Source organism: Triticum urartu, chromosome 4A (assembly GCF_056163025.1).
Source record: "Triticum urartu cultivar PI428250 chromosome 4A, HENAU_Tu73, whole genome shotgun sequence".
In the NCBI taxonomy this organism is placed as follows: Eukaryota; Viridiplantae; Streptophyta; class Magnoliopsida; order Poales; family Poaceae; genus Triticum; species Triticum urartu.
Window position 1 is genome coordinate 265549419 of NC_141876.1, and position 7991 is coordinate 265557409.

Consider the following 7991-nt stretch of genomic DNA (forward strand, 5'->3'; position numbering starts at 1 on the left):
GAAACTGGTCAGGCACTTATTCCCCTTGGGGAGACGTTTGTGCCAGAATGACATGTTCTCGTCGAAGCATGCGTCGGTCATTTTGTGTTTTACCTTCATCTCCAGAGCCATGAGCATTACTTTCAGGTGGGTCTCCTCAGGCCTGCATCCTTCATACAATGGAGTAACCACGTCTAACTCCAGTTGATCCAGCTTGGCTTTCTCTTGGGCAGCAGCTCTTGCGTTATCCGTCTGCTTGAGAAGCAGCTCTTGAATATGAGGGTCCTGCACCCAGCCCATCGATGGTCCATCGTCGTCTGCTCCGGCATCTTCATCTTCATGATCATGCCCTTCGTCTGCTCCGGCATCTTCCTCATCATCATGTCCGGCATCTTCTACATGATGACTTTGTATTTCATCTACTTCGTGATCATGTCCTAGAGATTCTTCGTCTTCTTGCCCGCCCTCGCTGCGGTTGTCTTGCTGCCCTTCCTCATTTCTTACCCCACCCCATGGACGACTTCATAGTCATCTTCATCACCTTGCCACCGATAGCCATCCATGAAACCACACAAGAGCAGGTGGTCCCGCACCTGTATGGAATCCGGGTCCATAAGGCTCTTCAGCTTGCATCTTCGACACGGACATCTTATCTTCGTCTCGTTCTTTTGAAGCATCTAGGCCTTCGCAGAGCTCAAAAACCTATTCACGATGCCTTCAGTCATCGTGCGGACCATGGTCGCCTGCGGGGTAGAGCAAAACGATATTTTAGAACCAAAAAAAATTGGTATGACTTTGCCTAAAAATAGGACAAAAAAGAATGCATAGTGCCAAATTCTCGCCGAAACGGAAATGAATCAACATTCTGGCAAAATATTGGCAACTATCGCATTTCAAATACCGGTACCTGCAAACACAAACATATGCAACACCACAAACATATGTAGATCTAGGCCATAAAAAGTGCATGTGCACGTTGTTGGAGGGAGAAAAAAGTAAATCTACAACATAAAGAAGCTTTCCCCTTACTTACCTATCAAAAAACGGAAATTTGACCACTTAATTTGGGTGAATCTATGGTGCAAATGAGGTGAGGAGGAGGAGGCAGCCGAGACAAGCTTGGAGGAGGAGGTGGAGAGAATGAAGTGGGGAAAGTGAGTGTGGTAGGTGGCTGTCCAAAATATCTAGCTGGTCTCAGGTTACTAATGTCGCACAACCTAATAATATGCCACTGGTAACCCTGGTTACTAATGGCACACATGTTACGTGGTGCGCCATTACTATTTTGGCAATATATATATATAATTGTTAGTAGTGGCGCACCTTGGTTGTGGTGCACCGTTACTAGTTTGAACTAGTAATGGCGCACTCTACCCTGGTGCGCCATTACTAGTTTTGAAAAAAAAGTAAAAAAAAATTGTTAGTAGTGGCGCACGGTGTGTGTGGTGCGCTATTACTAGTTAAAACTAGTAATGGCACACTGTGCCTTGGTGCGCCATTAATAGTTTTGGGAAAAAAATTTGTTAGTAATGGCGCACCGTGTGTGTGGTGCGCCATTAGTAATGAGGACACTAATGGCGCACCTGTACCTGGTGCGCCACTGCTATATAGCAGTGGCGCACCACATATATGGTGCGCCATTAATGTCCATATTAGCTATAGCCCTTTTCCTAGTAGTGAAACTCGCCAAGCACAAGAGCACCTCTCCTCAAAAGGCAGTTCTTCCCTTGTAACTATTCATCCTCAGCCAAAGAGGCAATCCACCAAACCACACTAGAGTAGGGTATTGCACCACATCGGTGGCCCGAACCAGTATAAATCTTGTGTCCCTTTATTCTGCAAGTTCGACGCGCTAAGCCTTGAGATTGCGGTGAGGTCTTCATGCGCCCTAGTGTTCGGACCTCAAGGGTTTTGCCGGAACCCGAAATCCGACAGGTGGTGTATGGGGGAGAACTGAATTACTGATCAGAAAAGGTTGTGTTTGATGTGGTTGATCTCCCCCTGCCTTACAATGGGAATCTTGGACGCCCGGCCCTAGTGTCGGGACCCCGATCATAAGTCACAGCGATCTAGCATGTAAGACATCATATCACTTTGCGGCCTAACGCACGGTATTCCCATGGGTGCCACCTTACCTGGCCAGGGACCGTTTCCGCTTTTTGGCTCACATATATGATAGTGTCGCTACCATCCATATGACAAAGAACCCTGGCCGACATGACTAGTCATGAACCCAAAGTGGCACTAACTTATAGGGACAGGCATCCATGACCAAGCAATGAACGTGTTGGTCATCAGCGAGTGAATCCGGGCTGTAGCAAGCTAACAGGACTCTGGTAGACACCGCGTGACATTTCCCCGTAGGGACAGACACAGGAACGAAGAAGGACACATGCCGGCCAGCCTAAGTGCTCCGGAGCGGTAGAAAGCTACCATGGCTTAGTGGAAGCACTAGGAGACATTTCCCAGTAAGAGAGGATACCAAGGATAAACATCTAGGTTGTCGGATCCCACACATACCAAGCATTTCAAAATCATACACATAATATGCTTGATATGTGCAAATACAACATGGCATCACAACGAAACTCTACGACTCAAAGTATTTATTTAGAAGGTTCCGAAGAGTCATACATAGTAAGAATTAAAATCATGGGTCACATGACCCAACATACAAAGCATACAAGCAACGGAAGCATAAACATGTATGGGTACAGAAAACTACAAATGAAAAAGGCTGAGAAGCCTGACTATCTACAACACCCTCCCAAGGCTACAAGATCGTAGCTGAGGTAATAAGCTAAACATCAAAGTCCACGCGGAACTACTAGTGAGACTGAAGTCTCTCTGCGAAAACATAAATTAAGCAAACATGAGTACAAATGTACCCAGCAAGAATTACATCAAAACTAGCTACATATGCATTAGTATCAACAAACGGGCGGTGGAGTTTAATTGCATCAAGCCAGCTTTGACTCAGAGGCTATCCTGTACTATGATTGCTGGAACTCTTTTGAGGTGGCGCACACGAGTCCACATATTCACCATATCAATACACCACTATGGATCCGCTCCCGTCTCCCTACGAGAAGGACATCCATAGCACTCACATTCATCTTGCGCATTTTATAGTATCCACTTTCACTTGTCTATGAACTGCATAAGCAACCCAGTAGTCCTTTACCGCGGATGCGGCTATTTGAATAGAAAATGTTAACCCTGCAGAGGTGTACTTCTTCACACATGCTCTCGCCACTTACCGCCATGTACACCTCATGTACCTCGGCAACCTTCAAGCGGAAGCCTGGCGAGGGTGTCGGCCACGACCTGACTAACCACGCAAGTCTCTTGATAGAGGCGAGGGTGTCCCGATCATTCGATGATATGCTAACAATCGATATGGTGGAGACGACTTTGACGATCCGACTACGAACGTGCACGACATTGCGCCTTAGCAATCGCTAAACCAATCTCCTGAGGTTACTGACGATGCCGGAAGCACGGTCAGCCTGACTATCGGATGTGGGGTTCCGGTAAACCCTTAAGGTTCAAACACTGGGGTGCGCGCGAAGTCTTTTCCTCCCACCTATCTACGCCCTAGCTCGCTAAGATGTCACGGACGAACTCGACGAACTCGCAACACCGAAAGACACAAGATTTATACTGGTTCGGGCCACTGTTGTGGTGTAATACCCTACTCCAGTGTGGTGGTAGTGGATTGCCTCTTGGGCTGATGATGAACAATACAAGGGGAAGAACAGCCTCCTCGTGTTGAGGTGTTCTTTTGCTTGGCTAACTTGTGTGGGTGAGTGCTGGATGAACTACTCGATGCCCCTACTGTGTTGGCTAGCTCTACTTATATAGGCCCTGGTCCTCTCCCCAAATATTGGGCGGGAAGGGAGCCAACAACGACGAGCAAATTTGAAGGGGGGCAGCTAGTACAAGCCATCCTGACAAAGGTGGTCTCCGCCTGCGAAAGGCTCTGGTGGTGACGCCGTCTTGGGCTCCACGATGACCTCCGTCTTGCCGTCCTTCTGGTCTTGGTCTTGTTGCACCGATATGGCAACCAGTTTCCTGATGCCTTGGTACTCCTCTCCTGCGCTGGCCTCCTTTGCACCAAAGAGGAAACAACGACGCTGCGCGCGCTGGAGCCCGCCTGGTGTCGATCGTCATGGCTCACGTCATGAGAGCCTCGGGAGGTTCGCCTCACCTTCATATCTCTGCTCTTCGTGAGCCTGCCCGACTAGGCCACTCCAGAGGGGGTCTCGTGTCATCCGCCTCGCGAGGGTCTTGGATGCCTTGTTGATGAAGACGGATCGTACGGCCTGCTGGCTTAGCCACGCTGCGGGCCGCAGGCAGACAAGTGTGGGGACCCCCGTTCACAGAACGCCGACACTGACCACGAAGGTTTATTCCTGCAAGCAATCGAAGAACGAGCAAGAATATGACAAAGCAAACTGAATATTGCGAATATATATATATATGAAGTATTGATAAATAAAGTACACGAAGTTGCAATGGCTAACTTTTAACTAAACAAATCCCAAGGAAAAAGCTACTAGATGGATCTACTTATATAGGAGGAAGGGGTGGTGGACAAGGAGGTGGGAGGACGTCGCAAGGCAGCCTAAAAGTAACCCTAGGTCGTACAAGGCTCATGGGCCCAAGTGGAGGTGGTGCAACACCTTTGGACTTGTTGTTTGACTCGGATTCTGCTGCTCTGGACGAATTTGAAGGTGATTCCAATTGGGTTGGAACGAGCATGAAATCTACTTTCCATCAAAAAAAGAATCACCCAATTTTGAGTCCGTATGAAAAAGTTGTTGACGTTTTGAGTCAGGTATGTTTGTGCAGTCCGAATCTAAATCCAGAACGTGAGAGACTTGGACTCTATCTTCTCTTGGCCGAAAAGTGACGTGAGAGAACTTTTTGAACGAAACCTAAACTTCTCCTTTTCCCTTATCTTCATATTTGGATTGTACAAATGTCCCATACACGTACAATTAGACAAAACACAAAAGTGTGTGAAGTATTTTTGTTCTGGACAACATAAATAGATTATTGAATAGTTTGCACTAGAAATCACTTGACAAATATGCATGTATGCAATATTTTTGGTCATATCCAAGGTAGTCATGTCCTCATCATCCTCCCCTTTTGAAAACAAAGCCGTCATCGGCGTTGCTTAATCTGGAATGTGGCAAAGAAAAAAGACAAGGTGTACATGTTGTATATGTATATGTCATGCATTTTTACTTCCCTTGATTTTTGCACATATGACACATGTATAGATGAGTAACTTTCATAATTCATAAAATCTATAGCCAAAAAATTATCACAAGAAGTAGAAGGCATGAAAATATTCCAAACTAGTTTGCACATGTAAGTGAAGCTCTTATTCATTTCAAAAGATTGACAATGTTCATCATTAAACCATCCCAACATTGGTGAATAAAACTTACTTGCATCAAATTTACATGCTACAACATGCTTAAATAAGCAAACATGCAATAAGTCATTGGACATAGAATCATCACCAAGATTAGAGGTCATATCAAAATGATTAAACATTGGTTCTTTTGCATCAACAATTAATTCAATGGGTGCACTAAAAATTGTTGGTATTTTAGTTGTTTGATCATATGGCAAAGTCAAACTATCAACATAGTCCTCTAAAATAGGTGATACGATCAAAGTAGTGGGTAGCTGATCAGATGGTGCATTCAAATTGACAAGGCATTCATCATTCTCATGTAGAGATGGAAGATCAGTACCTTTGTCATTACCTCTTATGATCAACTCAGATGATGTAGCGACTCTCGAGGGCGATGTGTCACATGCTGGAGGTGATGTAGTCCTCACAACAACGGATGTGATTGTCATAGTATGCCTTGTAGTTGAAGGAACAATCATATCAACTCTTGGAATGTGCACCGTGCACTTGTTCTCCTTGTGGGCAACACGTCGTTTTATTTCCTGTTCAGCTTTGCAACCAAGATGAAACAAATGGTCCATAGGATAACACTCTTCATAAATTAATATCTCTTGAATATCATTGTTTAATCCTCCCCAAAATCTATCCATAAAATCATCTTCACTTTCTTCTAAAGAGGAATGCAACAAGGTAGTTTGTAAATCATCATAATATTTTGTTACAGTGTCACTACCTTGTTTTAAATGTTGCAACTTCTTAATCATGTCGCGAGTATAATAAGCGGGAACAAAAGTACGTCGCATGGTAAGTTTCAAATCATCCCAAGTGGTAGGTATATAATCAGGGTGTAACCGACAATATTCACTCCACCAAACCAAAGCATAACCAGTGAAAGAACCAACTGCAACCTTAACCTTTTTATGTTCATCAAAATTATGGGAAGCAAATATATTTTTTATATTGAACTCCCATTCAATATATAAAGCAGGACTAAAACGGCCATTAAATGGTGGTATATATACATTAACCTGGTCATGTGCATTTGGATGTTTGTGCACCTCTTGTGATGGTTGTGGTATTTGCAAAGGTGGTGGCACGTCTCCCACGACCGACAAAGCCCATGAATTGACTCTGGATCCTTTGATGATTAGTTAAAACAAGAAACAGGATCCAAAAAAATGTTCCTATGAACTACTTGGAAGTGGTGGTAAAACGCTCGCAATATAGCAAATCTCAATATCTTACAAGTTCTTACCATGCAGCAGGTGGTGATCGGCAACCAGCGGTGTCAAATAACTCTGAAGATTGAGTAAAGCGATTTCCATAGGAATGTACATATACACGGTGTAGAAATATGTGGAGCTGGGTTAACTATATATGGTAGCAAAATATTAGCAATAATCAATTCAAAGATGCAATGTTGAATAAACGCTCCACGACGGTACTGTGCTGGTCCTAGGCTAGACCAGACTACAGACGCGAGCCTAGAACACTAATGAGGTCATGCCGTAGCATAACTAGCATTAATAAAGGATATGAAGTAGCTCTGGACAGCAAAATATAAGTGAAGATCACAATAGCCGTAAAGATAATGATGTGAAACAACAGCCAAGCAGGATATATCAACAACTTTCTATCCAACTTTCCTCTCGAAATGTTTGTGCCAATTTTTTGATAATTTTTTCAAGAATGGTATTGACTCAAGCTTTCAAACACAAAAGGAATCACTCAATTCTGAGTTGATATGAGGAGTCAAAAATTTCTAAAACTGGCCTGAAAAACTGGAATAAGTTGTGTTCATGAACTTCGGAGGGCAAAAAGACCTATTTAGAAGCCGATTTTGAGGTGCCAAATATTGAACTAGCTGATGAAACTATTTAGATGCGGCTCGTCGCTAGCTTTCATTTGAGTACTCGCAGAGCCAAAACGGATTTCGTATGAGGAAGTTATGCATGTTTTACTAAACAGTGCACAAAATAGATTCCAATCCAAATTCAACTACTAGATTGAGTCTAGATAGATCCGAATTTTGTTTTTTTTCTCCTCTCTTTTTTTCCTCACACTTTTTTTCTTTTTCTTTCTTTTTTTTCTCTGACTATTTTACTTTTTTTCTCTTTTTTTTCTATCTTTTTTTCTCTCTCCCTCTTTCCAAAACAAACTAGATAAGATGTAGATTGGATCAAACAAAAATGAGAACGACCTCAACTATGATTATGACAATGAACGGTGGGTAGCACGTGGAGGAAATTGATGGATGGGTGGTGGACAGTGGAAGGGATAACAATGCAGCGGCGACGTGACTAATGTGAACAGAACTCGAAACTCTAAACGAACTAGACACTAAGACCAGCAACTCGACACGACGATGTAACTGATAATTCAACAATGCAAGCAATGAAAAGAAAATTGCAAAGGCTCAGACTGGCTTGGACAAAGGATGAATAGATATAACTTTTTTGTAGCTTTTTCTTGGACAATAGGTAAGAAAATAAATCAAATCTAGGAAAAACTGGAAATTCTCACCGAGCAACCGCAAAACTGATACCACTTGATAGAGGCGGAGGTGTCCCGATCTTTC